A 14,345-nucleotide genomic window follows, 5' to 3' on the forward strand; every position below is an offset into this window, starting at 1 on the left:
GTACATACCATGCAAGTACCAGGAGAACATTCTTAGACACAAGAACATGAAAAAAAAAAGCGACAGCAGCACAATGAGACTCCGGGAATGAACAGCTGCACGAGGAACCCACCCACCAGCGGCTGCAACTGCTCATACAGTCATCCCTAGCTCTTATGTAGTCTAATACCTTCAGGAAAGGAATACTAGCGAGTATGTGAGCTTCAAATATACTTTACTTATTTGAGAAGCCAGGGAGTTATTTTGGGTTCATTTATATTTGTAAAGAGGATGAAGTAGAGTTTCAGAAGGCAATTACTGCTGTCAGTATCACATCAAGACTCTTGGTTGTAGTGCCTTAAAATGCATATGTGGTTCTAAAGTTAGATTAAGGGTATTAAAAAATGGAAGAATATGGAGTATTGCTAAAGCTTGCAAAACAAATCCTAGCTTAGTAAGATTTTGCAAACAACTATCTGTTTGAAAATAAGCAACCAAAAAAAAAAACCCATACCAGAACAAAGCTACTTTCACACCTATTCACAGATTACCAGTCTAGAATATTTATTTGTCTTTGCTCTGGTAGCTTCATGTAGTAAGACAGACCACAAAACTAACCCACTAAGCTCTCAGAGCAAAATCTGACCTTAGAGATGGAACTCCATCCAAATTAGTTTTTTAGCATTCAATTGGGGAGTATTCACAGTCACATAATGTTTTAGAATTCTGAAAACTGTTTATATGTTATCTTCCCTCCAACCCTCAATGAAACAAGGCATAAGTTCGCAAGTGAGTTTGGCACTTACGTGCAGTAGTTAAAAAAGGAAAGCACTTACCCACTGGCAAAGAACTCACTAGGAGTTAAGGAATTTAGTTCTGAGTGTCACCGTTAAAGCCACGGTTGCCTATTCTCCCCAGCCCTCCCACTTCAGTGGAACATTAGTGCAGTAATACATCATGAGCAGGAAAGCAAGATGAGAAAGGAGAGACTTGATAGACTCTGAAGAGAAGAAAACCCTGCAAAGGAATCCACTTATGAAAAGTCAGGGTACCCCAAGAGCAGCAGGGTCCCAGTATTCTGCCAGGCTACTGCACAGCCAGCCACTGTGTTGTGTGCTAGTTAGGCCCCTTAGATGTGTGGCTTCATGCCTAGACAAATGAATTACAATAATCAAGTTCAGAGAGCGTAGAAGCATGAACTACTACATAATTCAGTTTCAAGAGAATGTGTCACAGTCTTCTAGCTAGTCACAAGCAGCACAGTGGTTTGTCACCACTGTTGCTGAAGCATCCAAAAGCAGCTTTATTTACGTTTATAAATAGTCATAACTCTGAGAGTGTTGACTGAATATTCATTAAAAAGTCATCAGTCCTACCAAGTAGCTACTAATGTATTACATGAAGTCTTACAGGATGCACCCAGAAAGCAATGAATTTTACTTATGTCATATTTATAAAAACAAAACAATCCCAACCTTCAGATGGCACCTTCTGATGACTGAGTCTTACAGCCAGAGGTTAAAAAAGGCAAGCCAAGAATGGAGCAGGGTGTCCACACAGACTATTCTGGATTTAACAGCTATTGTTAAATTTGTGTTTACATTCTCCAATAACACAAATACCTGGGTTCAAGAAAGTGCCTATAGCTGGAGGTATCTCACCTCACTGTATATAAACAAAGCTGCTATTGACTTCAGCATAAAAATGTATTTCAGGTCAGGGTCTTTAAAAAATATCTGACCAACTCTTGTACTCTACCCGTACACCAGCATGTATCACAGGTTAAACAAGTCTCATGGTTCTTTGCTGGGATTGCTCTGATGCAAACTGAAGTGACAGATTCCTTTAAAAAAAGCAAACCAAAACTCCTCCCACCCCCACCAAACCAACAAAAAGATACTCCAGTGCTGTAGGATCATCCAGCCTGGCTGTCAGTATGTGCTTACACCTCCCACAGGCCCTTGTTGTGAACACACAGCTTCTGCTCACCAGTATTTGACTAGGAACTCGGCAACTAAAGCAGTGGTCTAATGGAAAGGAACTGGGGAAAACAGTATAGGACAGCACTGAGTACTTAGTATTTGCAATTTCACTTTCCTCCTAGCACACTCAGACCTTTTTCAAAGTAAGCTTTGGCTGAGCTAACTGCTGAGCCTCCAAATTACATCTTTAACAAATACCTTAGTAGTTTTAATGCACAGAATAATCTTCTGGTTTTGTGCAAATAGAAGGCCAAATCTTACTTCCTCAGTAAAAGCTGAAACAGAGCTTTCATAATTGTTTCCAAGTACAGCTATAACCTTCAAAGGTCCACATAAAAGCCTTCCACTACAATACTCTCACACAGGTATAAAAAAGCCATTTTCCAAGACACTGGATGCTCACCTAATTATCATTATGCAAAAAACCCAAGATATTCTTCATTCACACTGTGTTCTGCATTTATTACTTTGATGTTATTATTAAGACAAAAGGAGTCCAGCTGCGTAAAAGCTGAATTACAAGCATGTGTATAGATGACAGTAATAGATTCTTCATGCTTAAATATAAATAAATAGAGAATGCATATAAAAATTGAATAGTACAATCCATTAAGCTTACACACATAAGCAGTAAAATCCACCTGAAAACTGCGATGTACTGATTTGCAATATTTGTCATCTGGAAAAAGATGCAACTTGCCTAAAATAACCTTATAATCTTCAAGAGATTTTCCACATATTTTGGAAAGAAATAATAGCAATTTCTGGGATGTTTATAATAATTTGGTTATTTTAAGACCTTCAAGATACATGAAGTTATATTATCTGCTGAGCACCACATGTTTAATGATGTATAAAACAAAACAACATGGCTACTGCTGTTATATTCTAAAACAGTAAAATTAAGCACCTTGAATGTGCTTATCTAGCAAAGGTAAAGACAGCACAAAATGCTCGTGCATAAATAATCATTTTAGTCTTGCCAAGTAAAAAATCAAAAATACTTAAGAAAGGAATTTAAGTATAATTTACTTACTGTAATCTATAGACACAGGTATGTTAAATAAGTCAAGAGTATTAGGAAATATTACATAGCTTTGATATTCCGTCATGGTGATAAATCAGATGATTCTTTCAAGATTTAAATCTGCTAAACAACTCTTCCATAAATTTGATAACTGAATTGGAATATTTTCTGATAGTTGCAAAATTTTTTTAAGCAAAGAAATTATCAAAAGGCTAGAAATATAATTTTGTTATAGAGAATGCGACCTGTGAAAGCTGTCCCTGAATCATTGTGGCACAATTTATCGTAAAACCAAAATCTCAAAATAGAAAGACCTCACCATGAGGAACTGCAATTCAAAAGTCAAAGAAGAGGCAGAGTAAACACACATGGTGCTAGATTGCTGAAATCTGAATTTTAAGAAAATAAAGCAGCATCTAACGTGTATTTTATAACCTGAACTAACATATCATATGTGCTGACAGCTGAGAAATCAGCTTAGTAAACAGAAAATAAATGTATGCATATGTTCGCTTCTCTGGTTTACTGCTCTCACTCTCTGCTTCATGCAGACATATGATCCTGAAACAGATTTGAGATGTATATCTTGTGTAAACTATGTGTCACTGTTAGGTCTCTCCCTATCATACATCCCTATCTCCCTTTTTGTTTCTTTGAAAATGTAAACTTTGATTATTCGTAACTGCACATTATAAGGTTCTACATTTACACAGGGTTACAATTTTCTGCAACTTCTTTTCTTTACCCTGAAGCTAAAAATCAGTGGATCTTCCCTGATTTTAAGGGTTAAATCCCTATCCTTTACAGAAGAATTTGATTTCTGTCCACCCTCCTGTTTTCAAGTCTAATAGTTTAGATGCACTTTCTGTACTTTGATTTGATTTGAAAGAGATCTGGCAATCAAATTTGCTCAGCTGTCTAATCTGTGCAGAGTCTATTGAGATGGATGTGCAACACAAAGTTGTCACTGTTTCCTCTTCATAGGGGTACTCCATTCTCCTATAGTTCAGAAAGCATCACATCTATTTTGTCCAGAGCAAAGTCTAGTTTGAATTCCAGTGCTGCATATTTTAAAACACAGGCTGTCCACTGGGGATTTATAGCACAGCACTGTGAAGACTGCCAGATACCTTAGTCATCAGATTTGAACGTCACTGCCTTTTCTTAGTTCTTCACATCCTAAAAACAAGTGTAACCTACCGCTATTTTTGCACAGACACTTTCTAGTGACAATGGAATGGTCTGTTCAACCACATTCAATGTGATAGTACATTAACTCATTGTGATGCAGCGCAGATTCAAAATGCAATGTCATATTTACAGGACAAGGAAGTACAAAAAGTTAACTTTGAGACTTACACATCTAGAATTAGCTCCTTTAATACCTTTCCTACGCCAGAAGCCTCCATAAGCAGGTTAGGCAGAAAAGTCTTCTCACCAGACTTGAGAGAGGAGTCTCAAAAGTAAGTGAACTTATCCCTTTGGCCTCAGTTCTACTACACCTGTGTAAATTTATTGAAGTTAGCGGGTACTTAAAGCAAGATGTTTACACAAACGCATTACTAGCAGTATCCCTTGCCTCATTCCAAGGCAGTTCACTGCCACCTTTTTGGCTTTCCCACCATGCACCTCTTCATAGAAGACCAGATAGTAGCATATGCAGTGATGAAGAAGGACAAGAATAACCAGCAACTGTTGCTCAGCTCCTGAAACTTGTTGCTTTATAAAAGTTTCCTAATTTGTTATATAAAAAAAGGAAAGAGTAACCAGTTTAGTATGCTAGCATATAGACTATTTTGCTGGACACAGCACAAGGGTATAGGACCATCCAACATGTTCTCTTCAAAGTAAGACTTTAAACACAAGACTGCTGGAAAGGCTTTTCTTTAGCCAGTATATTATGCTTCAGGGATGCTGACATTTCAAAGCAAGTGAGACATACTGACAAAAGGAACCCACATATTAGTTTGTTCTTCCATTAAAGAAAAATATACTGTCTAGCAGTTGGTAATTCTGCTTACATGTATAAAGAAAGTATCAGAAAAGAAAGACTGATACCTTTCTATCCCTGGAATTTAAAGATAGAAAGACGGAACCAGCTACATAACTGGTGACTCTCAGTGAAATAAACATCAAAAGATACAAATATATATATTTGAATTGGACTAACATTTAGATTCTGTGTTCAGAATGGAGACTCTAGCACATCTGACACAGGCAAACTCTGTGGGAACAGCATAATAATCCTAGTCTTCACTTGAATTTCAGGGCTGAACTGTCTTACAGAATTCTGCACACTCTGGTGAAACTGCTCAGGAATGTGACTGGCTTCTGCAAACCCAGCTGTACACAGCATACAGTTTAAGAACCTAAATTAGCAAGACACATGCTTAACTTTAAACAATAAGACTTAAAGAATATCTTAAGTGCCCTACTGATTGGAGCCTGCTTGCATTCCACTTGGCACTGAAAGTAGGAAAGAATGAGATAAGAATCCTTAAAAAGTTGTACTAAATGAAGAGTTCTTCCTCTGGACCTTTAGTTTACTAAATAACACCAGTTACCAAACTTAAATTACAAAACAAATTAGTAACACTATAAGGTTGCTAAATGCATTAGTAACAACATATTAACACTTGAATCATAATGTAAGTAATGATTAGTGCAACCTGACCCTGGAAGATAGCTTGACACTCATTAGCAGCTACTCAAACAGATGTAGTTAAAGCTGCTATCTAGTCAATATATTAGTTATCTGTGGTAAATTAAAGTAAAATAAAGCAAAGCTTGAATAAGAAAGAATGTACATAATTCAGGCTATTTGGAAATATGTATATGTTTACCTTTAAATACTTGCAGCATATCTACATGTAGAACAAGGGCAGCTTTAAATAGCAGAAGAGAGAATAAAGCCTGGTGTGATCGACATGTGCTCTTGAATCAGCTACCCTACAGCACTTTGCTACAAAAAGGATTATTAGGTAAGGTGGGACATAGTGCACAGACGAGATATCCCACAAAGAATTAAAGAATTGACAGTAATTTATTAAAAAAAGAAATTACCTTGAGCAATCAAAAGGGAAGTAAAACACATCTCAAACCCAGTTAATTTTTTGTAACAGTTTTAGTAATTACTGCATAAATATCTGCGTGAGAGAAAAATGACACATAAATAATAAATTTTACTCCCTCTGTTGTTATTGTTCACAGAACCTTTTGCTATACCTTTCCACAAAAATGGATTTACTCCCACATACAGGTTCAACTTTGAAATATTGCAAGCTGAAACAAAAGTTTAAGAAAATTATAAGATATAAAAAGGCCTTTAGGAATTAAATACTTACACAAGCTACTTCAGCCTCCCACCTATAGGGTAAGCAATTAAAAAAAAAAAAAAACAACCACAAACTGTATGTCTGGTAAATAAATCTGTATTGCTGTACCGATGGAGTATGGCTAGTGCTAAATAACAAGCCCAGTGAACAGCAATCACTGAAGACTCTGCTGTGTGGATATGCTACAACCATTTATGCCAGGCTGATGGTCAGAGCCTTTGACTTAAACAGCAGCAAGATTTAAATGTAGTAGACACGTCAGTTAAGAAAAGTTGTTAGCTTTTGCATGTGTGCACAAAGACACAATGTTTTCATTTTAAGCCCTTGAAAATAAATTGCAGACAGAAGTTTATCTATTTTAGTCCTAACTGAACTATTGAATTAATAAAGGAACTATAGTGCAGAGAGCTACATTTGCTGATTTTATATGATTCTGTCAATATTCCATTTTGATATTGTGCTGAAAAGCAATTGGAAAAGCTCAAAATGTTGTTTCTGCACTTTCAAGATTAAGCTACCAAGCTGAGAGAGCTGATTACCTCTGAAGTCTTTTCAAACTCTAAACTATCACTGTCTGTATCTCCCCCACCTCATTCTGGCTCTCCTTCCTTCATTTTGCCCATGAATGTTTCAGACAAGCCTATCTTAAAAATAGACTTTAATGCAAGAATAAATTGTTTTAGTAGAAGTTCTAAAAAGGAATTAGCCCTATGGGCCAAAACATGTTCTCGATCATCAGTTTATATAACCTCACACTGCGATACTCCAGCCAGAAAAATAAACACTTATCCCGCCCTCACAACTTGCCATCTGTCTGGTATGATTTTTTTCCTGCCTCTGGAACATTTATACCCACAATGTATATAAACACATAGAAGTTAAGTGTATATACATCCATTTTAGTAAGAAAAAGAATTTGTAAATTATGACTTGTTAAGAATATACCACAAGAACATGTGAGAGGAAGGGAAGAAAAAAAAAAAAGCAACTTCCTGCCTTTGGAAGGCTGTTGCCACTTATTCCATACACCACTTTTGAAAAGTGTTCAAAATGAATGCAAGTGTTATTAAATCAAGCCCTGATGTGTGGGGAAAATGACCACTTTTCTTTAAACAAAAAGGTGGTAAATGTGTACTTTTTTTAAAAGGTTTAAAAAAAAAAAATGGAGAAACTATTGACTAAAACTAAGCACTAGAATGGCCAACAAAAAAAGATGTGAAAGGAACGCTCAAAAAATTTGCCTTTAAAGCAGTGTTAAAGAGGTAGGTGATGAACACACAGATAATACAGCATGTGTTAACTAGTCCTACTTGAGTAGTACTGTGGGGCAGTAACTGCATACAAATGTAAGGATCCTTACTCTTGTAAGGAACTAGAACAGCTTCATTATATTTTTTTATCAGGGATTTAAAATTGACAGGCAGAGAAGAAAGGAAAAAGAGGGAGAAAGTAATTAGAGTTTGCCTGGCTAACTACGTGGAACCAGGAAGCTCATGCTAAGAAGAGATCTGGGGAAAGAGACAATTGCAGCTGCTCACATGTTGTAAGGACTGAGGAGAAACAGTTGAGAAATAGCAGACGGATTTTGCATTAGGAGGACTGAGCAGGGAAGCACAGGAACAGCTAACTGAACAAAGTTTGGGAAATTAAATCAGGTAGGTGGATTGTGGCTCAGTTATGAGCAGCCTTCATAGCTAAAAGGAGGAATAGCTTGTATTTCATTTGAAGAGAAGCTCCTGAGGGGGAGAGACAGCTTAAGGGAAAGGAATAATCTGGTCAGAAAAATGAGCAAAGGTTTTTATAAACACCAGTTAAGTCCATGTGAGAGAAGCAAGTTTTAAATGGACAAGGCAAGACAAGAACATGGCAGGAGTCAAGAAGTGAGAAAGACAAGGGCTTAAACAGGAGTTTTAGTGTGGACAGAAAGAAGACAGGTTTCAGGAATGCCATTTAAGGAAAAGCAACAAGGTGTATAAATAGCCTGCATAGTTGGATCCAAGAGCAAAGCTGTTGGGCAAATGGTAACAAGGGTCCTCAAAAATCAGAAACAGACTCTCCTTCTGATCTTACTGCAAGTGGGTTTGGAAACTTCTATCCGTATCTCCACCCAAGCTAACATACAATAAGTGACCTTGAGTTCTCCAGTGTTGGTTCAGTGTACAGTAAAGTATATTATATTACCTTGAGCCACTGCTGAAAAGATTTCAGCTAATCTGTTTCACTATGCAATGAAATGGCACTTAAGTTTCAGCTTTTAAGATAAACACAAACATACACTCCAGGTTATCAAATACCAACATGAAGATACAGATTATCAAATACTAATCTTTTTCAGTACTAGTAACTTCACTGCAGGTCCATGCAAAGCTATTTTGCATTTTTCGTATAGTATTGCCAAAATTAAGAGTATCACTGAGAAAGCCAAGCATTATAATCTTTTGATAGACACAACAATTGCAGAAATATTTTTAACTACCAATCTTACTATTCAACATTGTGCTTATGTGCTTTCTGGTAAAGAATTTTGCTGAAGGTGATGTAGAAAGGAAGTGTTATCAATATTGCACAAATATGCCTTTAAAGGAAAGTCGTAAATATTATTGATAGCAGAAGACATACTATCCAATTCAAACATCTGCCCTTTGAGTATCTATTGTGAGTCAGAAATAAGGAGTTGCAGCAGTAAGTTGCAATACAAGACACCTCACAGTAAAACGCTGTAAGCTTCAGCAGTTACTGAACTTCTGTAAACTGTAATAGCTAAATTATTATTTTTAAAAAAAAATGGATTGGAATAACTTTTCTGGCCTTTTCCTCAGACTCAGTAATATTGTTTTCTTTCCTTTATGAAAGCATTTCTTGGGATTAATATATTTCCACACTTTAAAAAGAAAAAGCTACTGTTTTCTTTTGTTTCAATTTCAATTCTGTTTCAGCCACTAGAAAAATGTTTCATCCTTCTCCAAGAAATGAAGGAACCATTTAATCTAAATTTATCTTCAAGGAACACAAAGCAAGCAAAAGTTTTCAAGCTATGATAAAAAGTTACGCAGCTTTAAATTTGTTTTATAGTTTGTACTACTAGAGCGCACCTAAGTGAATTACTACAAATTGCTCACCTCCTCATTGGAGCCTGAGAATTATAAACAGAAACATTTCTTGTGCATAACCAAATAAAACATAATATTCTCAAACTAGAATTTTTCCATTAATATTTCAGAGGCAGGAAGGAAAACACAGGCCGTAGATATTCATCCATGAACAGTAAAACATTATAGAAGTCTGTGTTAACAAAATACATAAAATGAGCTTTCAACCGCTTCATTGATTATGCAAAGATATTTTTGTTTTGTTTTGTTTTAAGAGCAGCTGGAGAAAAGGTTTCTAATATGTAAATATGTTGTCGAAAGAGTTTTGTCACTAGGTTAAAGACTGTGCTTAGTCTGTCCAAAATGCCAGTCATATCTTTGAGTGAGAGAAGAAAATTAAAAAAAGAAACAGACAAACCTTCCAACAAAACCATCCAACACAGACCTTTGTGAGATCTTTTACTGCAGTAGCTCAAACAATTAATTTGTTTTAAATTGTATAATTAATATAAAATATTTTAAAAATAAAAATGTAATCAATGCATAGGTTTTAATATTATTATCAAAAAGTTGGAGTGCCAGTGTACACAAGTCACCATTAGTTTGAGTGCCAGCATTCCTTTTTGCAGTAGAAATCAGAATAACAATATGACATATTAGGAATTCAGTACTGACAAGGAGCCCTACAATTTGAGAGTTTTCCCCTCTGACCTGCAATTCTGCTCATAAGTAAAACTATTGTTTCTCTCCTAACTCTTTGCATTCCTCCCAAGTTAGCTTGACTAACATTTCAGTCTGCTAGAAAAGATCTAAAAAGGAAAAAAAAAAAGAAAAAAAAAAGTTAACTTTCTTCAAGGACAGACTACAGAAAGTATTAGAAGCTTTTAACCCTCTACCCCCCCACATTCACCACTCAGAAATAACAAGATGAATATTTTTCACAGTTTTCTGCCAATTGTCTCCTTCCTGATTCAGTCTAGCTTATGCCTGCCTCAAGAAAGCCTGTTTCTAGGCTTCCCACGTTGTTTCACAGTCTTAAGAGGATGAGCATAAAAACAACAGCAGTTCAGCCCTACGTATTTGTTTTAATTTCATGTCCAGAAATATTTCTGCTATAGAAATCCTATTTTAGCTTGCTGGTTTATATGATAATTCTGAAAGTCCAGTAGAGAATGCAACAACAATGAACATAATTGCATTCCATTATTTCATCTATTTAAAATGCAAGTCTTTTCCAGGGCTGTATTCGTTGTTTGTAACTCCACAATAGCTTACAGAGCTGAAAATGATTATTTGCAATTATTATTATTATTGCTATTAATAGAATTCTACCCACAGGCAGAAAAGGTATTTATTTACACCTGTATCTTCTGCACTGCTAGAAGTTGAATATTTGTAAATATCAGGAAGAGAAAATATTTAATTTACATATAACTAGGAAAAAAAAAAGGCATTTGGAGGTGCTAATTTACACAACAAGAAGCAAACAAAAGGCAATTAGATTACAGCATGCAACCACTTCAAGTGATGATTGCCTGCTCTTACAAGTCACCTTTTACCTGTCATAGCAGACAGAAGAAAAGCACTTCAGGCCACATCATGAAAGACAGTGGTTGCAGCGACAAGCTATTGTATTCCAGCAGGGTCCCAGGTAACTCATTCCTGACTCTCCCATGTAGCATGTTATCATAGTCTCCTGAAGGCATTTTCTCAAAGCTGGTTGGCAAATTGTTTATCATGTCAACAAACTTCAACTAGTAAGTGGGATCACAAAATGAAAAGCAAGTCCACGGTAGGATTGATCAACGGCAGCACTAAGATCTTAATTTGATTAGGTAGAGGGAATGATGACCGGGGAAGAATAACCTTTAAAGGTTTTGGGAAGGAGCAACATTTGTGACTAGTAGACAAGTAGGGGAGAGAGTGGTTTCAGGAGCCCCAGAAGTCTGACAGAAGATTTTACAGAGAAAGCTGAAAACCAGAAATTGATGGAAATTTTTACCTTTGTAAGTTTCCTTCCTGACCAAATTTGGAGCTTGTTACAACCCAGGGTTTCTGAATAAGAAGTGCTAGTCAGACATTCATGCAGCAAGTCTTTTGATAACACTTGATAGATTTGTCTGACTGTCAGAGCCCTGTCTCCAGCTGTGGCTAATCACAAGTGCTTCAGATGGAGAAAATAGAAGAAATATCCACAAACTATATCTAACCATTATGTGTATCAGAGAAAAAACAAAGCAAAACATTTTCTGATTACCATTGTGGATCAACAGTTGAAACCCTGAAGCATAAAAGCTTGTTATAAGCATTCTAACTACAAGCTGCAAGTGTTCTGAATCTATTAAGGACAACAAAAGCTTTTTCTTGGTCACTCCAAGGCCCACGAAAGAAGAAAAAAAAGCAGTAGTAAGGGGAAACACTTAAATGCCAGAAAGGCCACAATGACCATTTACCCCCAAGTCCATCTCTTCCTCTCAAAGAGAAATAAAAACATCCCTCAAAAGAGCATTAAAAAAAAAAACAAACAAAAAAACCCTTTAGTCTAAAACACTGGAATACCCTCAACACGCTTCAGAGGCAACTTACTTCAGAACTTAACTGGTTTCACTTGAACAACCAGACATTGGATCTAGTTATGACTTTGACATCAAGGTCTACAAATCCCCCAGCAGCACATACCTTTTCCATGTGTAAGGAGCTATTCAGAACAAGTAAGTCACCTCTCAGTATTTTCTTCAATAAGAAGCTGGACATACACAACTTAAACCACATATTAGCTTGTTTTTCCAAAACATGGATCATTTTTATGGCTTGTTTTGAGCTGTCTAGTATTTCCATATCTTCTGAAATATGAACAACAGAACTGGACACAGTATTCTAAAACCATACAAAACCAAGATCATATCTCTGCCTCTATGCTGATGCTGTCCTTTTCACATAGCCAAAGATTAGTAATGGTCTTTTTTCTACAGCACTGTGCTGAAAACTTACACTGACTGTGATGCAAAAGTTTCCTAATGCATTCCAAGAGTGTTTCTTTATTATTTTTCTTTTAAAATCTCTCATATATATGTACAATCCATACTTGCCTGGATTCAAATGTAATTTGTTAGATTGTAACCATTTAAACAGATAATTCAGATCAGTATTACTAATCTTTCCTTTTCATTAATTCAAAGCTTTTAATGCCCTAAATGATCATTTTTTATCAACTTCCAGCTCTACAAATTATTTTATCAGCTACATAGTTGATAAAATTACAGCATTTAACCAAACATCTTCCCTAGAAAGCAAACCTTTCCCTTAACAGTAGACAGAAGTATAAACAAAAGTTCATGTCAGTGAGCTAATTATTATCAACTAATGTATGCTATATCAATCCCCCAAATTGCAGATCTCTCAAAAACCTACAGTCTAAGAAAAAACACTGACCATGAAACTGTATCAACTGGCACTAATTACACCTTTTATTATGTTGTCTGTGGTAACAGAACTGTAAATTAGTAACTCTATTATTTCATAGGCATGACGCTTAACTTAGGTATTGGAGTTTTGGGGTAGTTTGTTTTTTAAGATTTGGAACTAAATTGGCCATTTCCCAATCATTTGGAACATTTTCCACTTTCCAAGATTAGTGAATAGTAAATGATGGATTAGGGTGCTTTCTTCATCTAGCTTCTTTAAGAAGTTTTGGGTATAAATCATCCAGGACTACTGATTCAGATTTAGCAGTTGCTGCCTCGCTTGCCACAAATGATATACATTCCTACAGAGCAGAGGCACCTTCATTTCTGTTTCTGAACTGTCATTTGTATTTTGCAGTAGGATATTATTCTTATTTTTAGTAAAGAATGCTGTACTGTATTTCTTTTGGCCACTGGAATTTCATAATTTTCTTGGACTTGCTTATTCTTGTGGCTCTTGAACACTTCCATCCCTGTTGTTGTTAATAGACATACATGTGCGCACACAAACGAAAAGGAAAAAAAGTGATCAATGTTTATACCAGCAAAGAGTAATACAAAACTTTGAATAGAAGTGAAACAAAATAAGTACATGTTAACATGCACATTTTGGGGTAGTAAAGGAAAGTCTGTTGACAGCAGCTTTCATTTTCTTTCACTAGATTACCAAATACAAAAAAAAGAACAAAAAAAAAAAAAAAAAATGGAAAAAAAAGAAAAAAAAAAAGGAGGGGGGAAATAAACCCATAAGAGAGCCTCTAGGATTCTCCCAAACATACTTTTCTGTCTCTCCCAGGAAAGCTACCAAAAAACTGTCGATCTCAAAAACATCCTACTTCAAACATTCATACACTACACTCAGTGTCATATCCTACAGGAAAGTAAATTATCTAAAAAATTTTGAGTGATGAAATATTTTTATATCAAATATTGAACAAAAACATCCTCTGTATTAAATCTTCCAAGCACCAGTGCTTGGAAACAGATAATGTTCTTCTGGTTTGCTTCTAAAACATTCTGAAAAAGTGAAGCATTCTTTAGTATATTCCTTGCTGTTCAAGCCACAAATTCAAGATAATGACGAAAAAGCCCCAAATCCTGAACAGTGAAAACACTATTCACTAAACCACTTCATTACTTGTTTTCCTCACTCATCTGGACTGGCATAAATAAAATTCATAATAAAGTAACAGACATCTACTCAAGAGATCACAAATGATTTCTACAAAGAACATTTGAAATGAATTCAATTCTCAGAACATTCTTGGTAAACAAGAATTCAGTTATCACATCTAAAAAAATAAAATATCGATTTAAAATACTTCCAGGGTAATCAAGCAAGACAAGAACTAAACACATTGAACATTACATTGAGTCCTTTGAATACCATTTTATTAATTTTGCCTGAAGACAGAAATTACAAATAAACTTCTAATTTAATAATGGATATACAAGGCAAGTTTATTTAG

General features: G+C 35.6%; 1 protein-coding gene across 2 annotated transcripts in view; it reads right to left on the reverse strand.

The window, feature by feature from the left end:
- The window catches only part of MIGA1 (mitoguardin 1), a 44,434-nt gene that overhangs the window by 21,221 nt on the left and 8,868 nt on the right, over positions 1 to 14,345 (reverse strand). The gene's annotated exons all lie outside the window — the stretch shown is intronic.

Source organism: Aquila chrysaetos, chromosome 12, assembly GCF_900496995.4.
Source record: "Aquila chrysaetos chrysaetos chromosome 12, bAquChr1.4, whole genome shotgun sequence".
In the NCBI taxonomy this organism is placed as follows: Eukaryota; Metazoa; Chordata; class Aves; order Accipitriformes; family Accipitridae; genus Aquila; species Aquila chrysaetos.